The sequence below is a fragment of the Armigeres subalbatus genome, chromosome 2 (genome assembly GCF_024139115.2).
Source record: "Armigeres subalbatus isolate Guangzhou_Male chromosome 2, GZ_Asu_2, whole genome shotgun sequence".
Lineage (NCBI taxonomy): Eukaryota > Metazoa > Arthropoda > Insecta > Diptera > Culicidae > Armigeres > Armigeres subalbatus.
In genome coordinates this window covers 5,937,935-5,950,860 of record NC_085140.1, presented here as the reverse complement: position 1 = coordinate 5,950,860, position 12,926 = coordinate 5,937,935, and the positions used below count along the sequence as shown (strand labels likewise).

The 12,926-nt window shown below is 38.6% G+C and overlaps 1 non-coding gene across 1 annotated transcript; it reads left to right on the top strand.

Annotated features, from left to right (window-relative positions):
- The first annotated feature begins 12,619 nt into the window (after positions 1 to 12,619).
- Trnag-ucc (transfer RNA glycine (anticodon UCC)) lies at positions 12,620 to 12,691 on the top strand. Its single transcript has one exon. It is a non-coding gene; the product is annotated as a tRNA-Gly (tRNA).
- The last annotated feature ends 235 nt before the right edge of the window (positions 12,692 to 12,926 follow it).

The window sequence follows — 12,926 nt, the reverse complement described above, 5'->3', positions numbered from 1 at the left end:
ACCGCTGTAAAAGAATTCTTTCAGCGGTCACTTTCCGTGCCGCTGCAATACAATAAATGATTCCGGATTCTAAATGGACATAGCTTTAAATTTTCGCGAATTTCCATGGAAAATTTTGGGTTTTCAAAAAAAAATCTTTCAAATTTTTTTTTTCAATCTGTTATTGGCGGCTAACATGGAGTAAAATTTAAAAATTATTGTTTTGGGAAGTTGGGGAGATAAATGTTCATTTAGCCACTATCCCATCGGTCAATTTGGATGGACAGTGGACAGTCGATGGAATCGCATGACGCTTTAGTTTGAGACAGCAAAATTTGATGGCTCAGTGTACGAGAAATCCATTGAGCTCAATCGTCATTGTGACCATAGTCATAGATGGGCAGATAGCAACTGAAATTTGGTAATGGAAATGGGGCTGGGTTGGCCACACCTTGCGTAGGGACGGAAACGAAATCGGCATACAAACATTAGATCGGAGACCAGAAGAGAAGGACATGAGCGGAGATCTTTCAAAGCGGTCCATAGAAAGCAGTACATAGAAAAATAGTAAACTGAAATTAAATACACTTTTAAAATACCACAGCATTTTTAAGTCACAGCATTTGTTTCTAACCCCTAACATCTAAACGTGAACATTAGGAAAAAAAATTGGAAATTGAAAATGGATTATAAACCAATGATAAGAAAGATCAAACAGTGAGCGCCGAACTCCTTCAAAGATAGTCTGGGTTGACAATGTATGAAACCGTTAATTGCTGATTTTCCTACAACCATATCGGAACTGGGCGTAAATCATGTGGTAAACAAACATTGTTTTTACAATTTCCTCAAATGTTAGTGTTTTTTCCTCAATCCTTAAGTATTTATTAGATGAAAGCGTATTTTGTCCCGATATGTTCTCATTCTTTTCTAGCTTAAATAAGCGCAATTACATCATCGAGATCAATCGTACCCAACCGATCGCTTCTCGTACTCCAAGTGTCAATTCCAGCAGACCATATCGCTCCAAGTTCACTTGGCGGCAAATGGGATCGTTTTGTTCTGTCACTTTGCGTCCAGATAGACGCAATCATCTCGCGCTGACACAACACAGCCTGCCACTTTGAATTCGCATTTCACAGTCAATCCAGCCACTTATTCTGCGGTTGAAAGCCAGAAATCCTCGCAACAAGCAACAACCTGTCCGAGCGATACAGCCAACGGCTAAGTTGATAACTTCATAGCGCAAACATTGACGGTCGCTACAAATTATCTATAGAGTTCGCGCTATTTACTAAAATGTTCCGTGCTGCAGGTAGATAGCCGCGTTTACTGGCAATAAAATGCGCAACTCTGACGCGCCCGTCGTCGTCGTCGCCTGGCCTATCGCGGCTGAAGTTGTCAGTCGGTGATCGCTCGCCGGCTGGCAGGCGACAATCCGTGAATGGCAAAATAGCCGCTGATAGGTCACTCGCCGAGGCGGCCGCACTCCGGTTGAATCTGGTGCAATTTTGTCCGGCACTGCTGGGAATGAGACAATCGTAAATTGTCGCCTTTTTGAGAGCAACATGCACCTTGTGCGCCGTTCAAAACAAATATAAGCCGCTCGAGAACGCATTATGCATTGCACATGTGTGTACCGTCAAGTGGGGGAACTTGCAATGCTTTAGACACCTTTTTTTTTTGTTTTCCACTGGATTGATTACAATATTTTATAGATTTTATTCCACTGTAAGAAACATAGAGGCGTAAATTGACAAATAAATATAGGACAGCGCTAAGAACAAAAGCCGAATTGTTTAAATAAGAATGATGTTGTTGAATGAGTTGAATGAGTTATTTAAAATTCAAAAATGGAAAAAGAGTACAAAGCTATAAACAGATATAAAACTCACTAATTCGTTTATTAAAAGATTCAATTCAAGGAACTTCATATTTAATTGATTTTTTCACCCTCATTTTCTTAATTGCTAATTTAAAATTTGCTATTGAAATACGTTTTTATTTAAATCTCATTTTTTCATTTTTATTAAAACTGAAAATGTTACCCCATTCGACAGTATGTACTTTCAGATGTGTAACTTAATCTGGACACATTACGGCTGATGCCAGTAAGAGCCACATACGGGCGGGTACTTACCAGATTTAGCAACACTTGGAACTCGCCGATTTGTGAAGTGCGGAAATATTATCAATCCCTGTCTGAAGCGACACCTTAATCAGCATTCGCTCGTATAAACAGCAATTGAGGGGGTAAAACGCAAAGGGGTGTGTGACAAAAACTTAGTTTTGAGTAGAATGGCTGCAAAGAACAAATTGTATGGATGTTCAAAAAATTGTCAATTTTCTGTGAATTGTCACACCGATTTTATTCGCGTTCAACTTATAGCACATCATTGCGCAACTAGTGCACATTGTTCGCAACCAAATGCGCTATACAGCGCACCAGATGTGCAGTAGTGAAACTGGCGGTTTATAGGAGAAAAATTGATTGTCGTGAGTTCAAAAATTCGTTGAGCTGCACACATAATATTACTTATAAACAGTGGCGCCGGGAGTGTCGAGTCAAGTACGAGACACTGAGGACGACCTTACTGTTGAGGTCGAAATACATATCTGTCAAGGTACAATTAAGTGGTGGAATTAAATGGGATTGAACAAACTCGTCTTATGATAAGTGAAGACATTCCACTAAAAAGCTCAAAATAATTTTCTTAACAAGTATGACTTGTCCTACGCATGAATGTTCCTGGGTGGGACAGTCAAGGCATTGTCCTATCCATGATTATGGTAATAGCGAATCATTTAGGTTAGGTAATTATTTTTGTTACAAAAACGGCTGACAACGTTATTACAATAATAGCACGTTAAAGTGGATTATATTATGCCCTCCGGGAAAAAGTTTTATAGAAATATAAAAGGATTTATTGAGATATTATCCTCTGCTGCAAGCTTGTAAATATTTTTTATAATCATACGCATTCCAGGATGGACTGTGCATAGCATTGTATATCTGCGATGTTCTTCGTAGATTGGAAACCAGTGATACTCAAGTTTATTTTGAAAACTCTATCCAGATAGCTATTAGAAATCGAAGCGAGTTCAGTCCTTTATTTTAACCTAACTTTATTACTTTTTCTGTTGCCTATACCGAAACTTGGAGGGGATGAAGTATTGATGTGGTACCATAGTAGATCTTATATCGAAACACATTACGTAAAGGTGTTTACCCAGCGTTACGGATAGATTCTAGCTCACAACATTTCTCAAACCTTTATTCTTTTTGATTTTACTAGTCCCGACGCAATGAAGATAAAAAATTAGTTGACGGATCGTGCACTTATAGTACGCGTCGTTTCTGTCGAAAAATGTCGATTCTTAACAAGCCACTGATATGTGTGCAGTTCGTGATTTTATATGCTTTCGCTTATTATCAGGCGAAACACATTGGGTGCGTGTGTACTTGTCTATTTGATGCGCATTGAGTGAATATGCCGAGAATCATGAATATGCAGAGGATTTCTCAACACCTCAACTTCTGACCTTATCGCCCCTATTTGTCCTCGATCCTTATCTTTTAGCACTCCAAAAATAAGAGACTTGTTAAATTTGAGAACTTTAAAATGTGGAAATTACACATGTCGACCACCGTGATGATATAACTACACCCAACCGGTGATTGTTAGATTTTTTAACAATTCTGTAAAAGAACCTACCAAAACCTGTATAAGAACTGGACATATGCGAAAATGCTAGATTCTTATATAAATATTTTATGAGACCTTACAATTTTGCAGCACTGGGAAAATTTAGAGCATCCAAACTATCCTTGAGTTGTGATTTTGATGATCTAAGGAATAAACACAATATTCTGGTTAAATACTCGAATCCGAAATGCGTTATGATAAAATCCTATTTTATTATCTACGACACTCTAAACAGTCCTTGAAGCTCGATATTAATATTCAAAGTGATCAACAAGAAGATCTACGATATCCCAACTATGTTTATAAGTTGGAATAGCTTCATGGGACTTCGTTATTATAGATATACTACAGAATTAGTTGAACATCTACGACACTCCACACTGTCCATGAGCTCAGATCTTAATATTCAAATCGATCAACATGAAGATCTTCGATGTCCCCACTATTTTTATGAGTTGGTATAGCTCCACAGGACTTCGTTATACCATCATAAACACATTACGGAATTCGTTGAATATCTGCAACACTTCAAACTGTCTTTGAGCTGTCTGCCTTTGTCTCAGATCTAAATATTCAAATCGATCAACAAGAAGATCTACGATGTCTCCACTATGTTTATAAGTTGGAATAACTCCACGGGACTTTGTTACACTATTTAAGACACATTACTGAATTCATTGAGCATCTACGGTACTCTAAGCTTAGCATAAGCGGTATTTCGAAAAAATTGTTTCATGTGGTTAGAAATGAAATTTCACGTTTTTAAAATTACAAAAATTTCTCTAGAAAAAAAGCTTTTAACAAAATTTAACGGAATTCCGCGGAATTTCGAAATAAATTTTATCTTAAGCCGTATTGTCTCGTAAGGTCGTTCAAAAATTTTGGCTTTGTGTTATACAATTTTTTCCAATCAACGCACTATATAATCCCATTCTTAGTCATATACGTATTTAGTTTTCTTCTATAAAACGTCTGCATTTTTTAGAAATGTCTAACAGAAAACAAAAAGTATCTTTAACAATTCTATCCTATTTTTTTCAGAAGAAATTCGATTCAATATTTAAGACGTCAGGCTCAGAGTGTAAATATAATTAGATATGAATCAGATCAGTATAACTTTGTCAAAATGACAAAGCCGTAGCATGGATTCCTAGGCCCTTGTGAAGTCTTTTAGAGCGCCCAGTTTCTTATTAAAGGCCGATTTCTTCACTTCTGATTAGGCCTCAAACCAGGTTTAAGCGCATTAAGCACTTAACAGAGAACCGCTTAAGAGATACTTACTTGATACTTGATGGGCTACAGCTCTTCGATGAACCTACGCCGAATGGAGTATCCTTCTCCACTGGACTCGATCCTGGGCCAATAGCTTCCAGTCGCCCTGAACATTGAGCGCCCTCAGGTCCTCTTGAACTGCAAAAAGCCATCGTGTACGCGGCCTTCCACGAAGCCTGCGGCCTCTTCCGGGTTCTCTACTAAATATTACCTTCGCTTGACGTTCTCCCGGCTCACGAACAACGTAACTAGCCCACCGTAGTCTGCCGTGTTGTATAAGCTTAATAATATACAGCCCTTTACACACCTGGTACAATTCGTAATTCATGCGACGCCGCCAGATACCGTTCTCCTGTTTACCGCCGAGTATTGTCCGCAGCACCTTACGCTCAAACACTCCGAGAGCTCTCCGATCAGCCTCCTTCAACGTCCATGTCTCGCGGCCGTATAAAAGCCACCGGAAGAATCAGAGTAGTATACAGCGCGAGTTTTGTTTTCGTTTGCAGACTACGGGACTTAAGCTGGTTACGAAGTCCGTAATAAGCCCTATTTGCAGCTGCAATACGCCTTTTCACCTCGCGGGTAACATCATTATCGCACGTCACTAATGATTCAAGATACACAAATTCTTCTACCACTTCAAATTTTTCACCATCCAGCACTATTTCACTACCACCATCACTAATGAACCCACGTTGATTGCCAGCGACCGTGTACTTCGTTTTGCTGGTATTGATCGTGAGTCCAATGCTTGCTGTCTCCCTCTTAAAAGGTGCAAAGGCTCTTCCACGGTACGGCGATCAATTCCGATAATATCGATATCGTCCGCAAATCCCAGGAGCATATGCGATTTTGTGATAATGATACCGCTTCTTTGCACACCAGCTCTCCTAATCGCTCCCTCGAGCGCTATATTGAACAGTAGGTTCGAGAGTGCATCACCCTGCTTTAATCCATCTAAGGTAACAAATGACGTCGATATTTCATCCGCAACCCTTACACTTGATTTCGATCCGTCCAACGTTATACGAATCAGCCGTATCAGTTTCACCGGAAAACCATGTTCAAGCATAATTTGCCATAATTCATTCCGTTTCACTGAATCGTACGCCGCCTTGAAATCAATAAACAGATGATGTGTCTGCAAGTTGTACTCCCGGAATTTATCAAGGATTTGTCTCAGGGTAAACATTTGATCCGTCGTTGATCGGCCCTCACGAAAACCTGCTTGGTATTCGCCGACGAAGGACTCTTCAAGCGGTCTCAATCTGTTGAACAGAATACGGGACATAATTTTGTACGCCGAATTAAGGAGGGTTATTCCTCGGTAATTGGCGCACTCCAGTCTGTGCCCTTTCTTAAACAGAGGGCAAATGAGGCCGTCCAACCAGCTAGCAGGCATTTCCTCGTCTTCCCATATTTTCGACATAATATGGTGCAGAACTTCATAAAGCTGCTCACTGCCATGTTTGAGAAGTTCAGCCGGGAGCTGATCCTTTCCCCAGCATTATTGTTTTCAGCTCTTTGACAGCTTTTTAACCTCATCTAGTGTAGGTGACTCCACAGCTTGTCCATCGTCGCTAATATTTATTCTGTTCACCGATGCACCGTCACTTCCTCCATTCAACAAAGTCTCGAAGTGTTGCTTCCACCTGGCAGCCACTTCAGTTTTATCTGTCAGCAAATTCCCTTGTTGGTCGTTGCACATGACGGGAGATGGCGCTGTCTTTCTCCGCACGCCATTGACAGACTCATAAAACCTCCGCATATCGTTCTGCTCCATTTTTTCCTGCGCCTCACTAATCACTTGTTCTTCGTACTCTTTTTCTTCCTGCGGTGGGTTCGTTTTTCGGCTGCTCTTGCTTCCTTGTACCGATCTCTATTCGATCGGGTACCTGACACCAACATCCGGCTTCTGGCAACGTTCTTCTCGTCTGTCACTCTCTGGCACTCCACATCGAACCATCCCGTCCTGGGTCGCCTCTGTGCAGTGCCTACCACATCTCGTGCTGTTGTGCTCACCGCTCCATGGATCGACTCCATAGATCGTTGATGTTGTCGCTAACGTTGATTGCACTTATCCGTTCGTCGAGCTTCTGGCGGTACTCAGCCGATACTCCTTCCGCCGACAATCGCTGGATATTGTAACGCATCGTTCGCTGTGATCTTTCGTTCGATACAGTTGACAATCGTGATCGAATTTTACTGACAACGAGGTAGTGATCAGAGTCAATGTTCGGACCTCTGAATGTCCGCACATCGATAACATCCGAGAAATGGCGCCCATCCACCAGAACATGGTCTATCTGGTTGCAAGTTTCACCATTTGGGTGTCTTTCGGATGTTCTTTCGTGCAAAGTAGGTGCTACTGATGGCCATCCCTCTGGCAGCAGCAAAATTTACTAGCCGTAGGCCGTTGTCATTGGTAGCGGAGTGAAGGCTCTCCCTACCGATTATGGGACGGAAAAAGTCCTCTCTACCGACCTGAGCGTTAGCGTCTCCGATAACAATTTTCACGTCATGCTTTGGGCACTCTCCATAGGCTTTATCAAGACATTCATAAAACGTGTCCTTCACGTCGTCGGATTTATCGTTTGTCGGTGCGTACACGTTGATTAGGCTGTAATTGAAGAATTTGCCCCGTATCCTCAACACACAGATTCGTTCGCTAATGGGTTTCCACCGCATCACTCGCTTCATCTGCTTGCCCATCACTACGAAACCAACTTAAGAACGAAACCGCTAAAGAGATAAGAAGCCCCAAAATGCAACATTTTACGTTCAAACAACAAATTGAATCTTACCTAACAGTAAGAATCAAAAGTTCAGAGGTTTGAAGATACTTCACACAGCATTCAATATTCGGCAAATCATCGAAATATACTTACAGCTCCAAAGTTTAAAAGTTATATTTTGTGATATTCTTTGACTAATTGCACAATATCGATCGTGTTGCTGATGATCATGGGACGGCAGCTAGTCCGGGAGAACGCGAAGTGAAAAAAAAATCTGCCTCGCGGAGTAGAAATTTATTTCGTCAGTTGGCGACCGATGTGTTGATGCTGGTCACGCCAGAAGGTACGGGAGAACACGAAGTGAGAAAAATAATGTCTGCATGGAAGAGCACAACATTAGTTAGTGCAGAAGCGATCGTGTTGTAGGAGCATATTAGACGAAGCACAATTGAAAATAAATATTTAGTCGCTTACCAAGGTGGCTTCACTTGAATTACCATTTTAACTAACCAACAATGAATGTCAATGTAACCATGAATGTTAGACTAATTTTCCTCTCCTAATAACAGTTCGTCGAGTCGATTGTATATAAGACTATGGGTCTCCGGCCTGTAAAAACTTTGCGATTACATTTCTGAAATGCAATCTAAAATACATATCTTCATACATTTTAGAAAGGTACACGTTTTTTTGTAGGTGCGTACTGTGTAATGATGTCCATTGGAGCTATTTCAAGTAACTAGGAAGTTTGGGAACCTGTGCATCACTCTGTTGCTCTTAAAAACCTTCAAGATCCAGATTCAAGAATATTCTGTAGTTCCGTATTTGTTCTGATTTTTATATAATGATGTAATGATGTTCCATGATGCTTCTCCAATTAACAAAAAAGCTATAGAACCTATTCCCTCTTTTCGTCTTTTAGTCCTCCAATATCTCAATACAAGAATGATTTGGGGTACCGTGGATATTCTGAGAATGTTGTTATTTGTATATACTGGTGTAACAATGTCCCATGGGACTTCTCCACAAATTTTTTTCCATATTTCTACATTTTTGTGGTTCATATCCGTATTTGAAGCAGTATGTCCAAAATTTATGATGAAATTAGAGTAAAAAAAAAAATCCGCAACGAATCGGTTAAGCATATCAACAATTGAGTGTAAATTCAACAGTTATTTTTTTTTTATAAAAAAAAAGTGTTGCAGTTCGAAATGATCATGCTCTCAAATCTCAAATGAAAGTTATGAAACTATTTTGCTTATTGATTTCACCAACCTTTGCACATGATGATTTGGTCATATTTTTTATACTATCTTTAATGGTTTTAAAATATTAGTTTAAAATCTGTATTTGAAAATATCATGTTATGATAAAGGTGATCAGTATCTCGTGCTATTAGTTTGCTTTTATTCATAACATATTGATTTTTTAATTATACTAGCTGTGTACCGACCTTGTCCAGTTGTCCAGGATTACCAGTTAGATTTCGCAGCTGCTGAAATTGCCAATTCCGCTCAAACCAGTTGGTAAACGGGGTCGATAAGAAGATAAAAATATTGGCTGAGGAACATCCAATGATTGAAAGAAGGTAGATATCACTTTTGAAAACATCAATTCCGGCAAATCAATTCTTGTTATATTCTGGGAAATGATATTACTGAGAAAAAAATATTTACCGGAAGTGTAATTTTCGAGGAATTTGTTATTTTCGGGGAAATTTCATATTCGTGGGAATGTAATATTTTGGAAAATATAATTTTTGAGAAATCTTCATTTTTGTGAAACTTGCGTTATATTTGGGGAAGTATCACGTTTGAGGAAATGTCATTTTCGGGGAAATGTCATACCCACGGATTTTTTTTTAGGAATGGTGTATTTGAGGAATTGTCATTTTCGGGCGAAATATCATTTCCGTAGAAATGTTTTCACGGAAATGATACTTGTAGAAAATGTTATTTCTGGGAATTTTTTTTTTTTTTGGGAACTTTTCTATCAAAAGAATTAGTTTTCGGGTAATTTTAAAATCTCAAATAACCTAACTACAGAATGGGAAACTAAAGAATGGGAAAAATATGCCTATCGTACGTTTTTCACGCCTGACGTACTGATGCTTCACCTCGCGCACCTTTCTCCTCCTTCACACTACCCCCTCCTTTTCCATTTATTTCCATCTATACTCGCCTGCTTAGGATAAGAGATATATGTCCGAATTTTCAAGGATATCGGTCAAGGGGTTCAGAAGCTTTATTGAAGTGGTCGGTATCTAATTAAAATAACCCACGCCACGTAACCTCCTCCCGCTTTTTCCAATGACCCTACAACTACTTTATAATCGTTCCCTTAGGATTGAGAGTCCTTAATTTAGTTTACTTTTGGAGATTTATTCCTTTTAAACTTACAAGTTTTTAACATGTTCGATGTATAAGCATACAATCATATGAAGACGCATGGTGCATTGTTTCATCAACTCCTTGTAATGGGTGATTGATTTCTACCTTGCATAGTAGGAAATGGTTTTTGATGAAACATTCGTTACATTCACTTACAACTCTACAGTTCAGGTATTTATTCAAAGGTCATTACTTGCACTTTGTTATGCCTATGAGATTGACTGCCACAATTTGCCCGTTGCCAAGTAGCAGTTAAATCAAATATGCCCATTGTCCGATTTGGCCAATTTTCAATTGGAAACAATGGAACATGCAGCTTGTTGTGAGGAATTCAGTTGAGGATAAGTACCAACCAAATTAGTGAAATTTTTTTACATGTGCACACACACCCACGCACACATGACAGACATCACCTGAATATGTCGAACTGAATCGATGAAACACTATGCTGCCCATGATCTCATAGTTACGTAACAACCATTTCAAATTTCACCGAAATTGACTTATCACGCGTTAACTACGGTAATTCAACCACTCTAATATCGATACGTGGCATGTTTCAAGCCTCACTCAAGTGTCCACGGGTTAGAATGTTTCAGATTTGCGATATTTGTCCTGAATCATCCCAAAAACATGCGAAAGTGCAATGGTTGATACGTCAACTATGGAATCATGGGCAGTGTGGGTCTCCGGGCCTTCTATCAGAGTTTGATTTTGGAGCGAACATATAGCCTTTACGTACACTTTGTATACGAGAAAGGCAAAAAGTGGCATACAATTGTATCAATCTTAACAGATCGATTGATAACATTATTTCAACAGTGGCTGTAATCTATCTATATCATGGTTTCGCAAACTGTGGGTCCCGACCCCCAGGGGGGGTCGCGAGCGGATTGTTGGTGGGTTGCGCAGAACAAATATTAATTGCAGCTGGAATGCCGAACCTTTTGATATTTTTTTTCAGGAACATTATTTCACGTTCAAACTGCAATTTATTTTAAATATCCATCACCACGCTATTTTATTTAAACATTTATGCCTAAAAGCTGTCTCCTTAATGAAGTAATATAAAAACGCTAACATTTTGACACACAATACCATCACAGACAAACAGACATAACACTCATGAAATTCTCATCGTCCACTGATTTACTGGTTAATTTAAATAATCATTAGTTGGCCAATCGACCACAAGTGGCGCGCGAATCGGATTTGCTCGAGTTTGACGTTTGCTCACTAACGTCAGTGAATGTTCAATGTGTTATGTCTGTTTGTCTGTGATACCATGTTCGTATTTTTTTGCATTTGTACATGTAAGGTAACGTGAATATTTTTTATGTGGAAGAACCCGAAAAAGATGACATTCTGATTCAATATTACTTAATACTACTTGGTAAAATGCATTTTTTCATAGGTGGGTCGCGAGACATATAGAATTTTGCCAGGTGGGTCGCATACCCAAAGGTTTGGGAAGCTCTGATCTATATTATCTATTACTAGTTTATTTGTGGACGCAGTAGCGCCTGTAGGAAGTGTTTATTTCAATATAAAAAGTTAATTAATTCATGCAATAGAAAATCAAAATTTTCAACGTCTGTTGTCTGTGATTTTTTTCATCAAATGCTGTGTCTGGTTGTCTAAGGTTGTCACTGGTTTTGTTTTCTGGATATGATAGTAAAAAAGAATTGAAGTGTAAAAATTTTTTGTTTGAGAATTTACCCGCGTACTGCGTCTGGTTGGCTAGTCACCGGACAGACAAATAGGGCTATTATATATATTCTATTATATCTTTTATCTATATATATATATATATATATATATATATATATATATATATATATATATATATATATATATATATATATATATATATATATATATATATATATATATATATATATATATATATATATATATGAAAACCAATCTACGTATGTATGTATGTATTTATGTATGTATGTATGTATGTATGTATGCTCGCAAACTACTTCTGGATCACTTGGCCGATTTTAACCAAATTTGGTATACACATTCTCTACCCTTAGGGGAAGTTAACAAAGGGGTGGGATGGTCATTAAAAAAGGGGAAGGGTTTGTTTAGAAAACGAACAATTCTGTGTAACTTTCAACTCCCTGAATCGATTTCAACCAAATTTTGTAAAGAAAATTATTTTGAGCTTTTTAGTGGAATGTTTTCACTTGTCATAAAACGAGTTTGTACAATCCCATTTAATTCCACCACTTGATTGTACCTTGACAGATACGTATTTTGACCTCAACAGTAAGGTCGTCTTCAGTGTCTCGTACTTGAGTTGACGTCGAGTCAAGTAATCAATTTTGTCTCTGAGCCTCGGTACCAATGTCTACGATCACCCTTAATTGGTATTATAAGGCCTTTCGAGATGATTATCCGAGCTTTAAACTAGTTTTTTTAGGTTTTTAGCTGATTGGCTGAGTAGAACTTAGAAAACAAAACAACAGCTCAAAGCAAACTAGAATACATCCTGGAAGCATTGTCATTTACATTTAGAATGTGAGCGTCGGTGGTGTAATGGTCAGCATAGTTGCCTTCCAAGCAGTTGATCCGGGTTCGATTCCCGGCCGACGCAAATTGTTTTTGAATAGTAATGTAGTCGATAAGATGCAATATTCCATCACATTTTCGACGATATTGATGAGAGGTAGTTCTGCATAGTGTTCAAAAATTTTCCATTGGAACGATTAAAACTCTATTTTGAACATGCTGAAGAGAATACTGTGACAGCAAATTTTTCAATTCCGAAGATAGTAATGATATCACTTTTTAAATACTTTCAAAGCGTTCAATCCTAAATCACAATTACT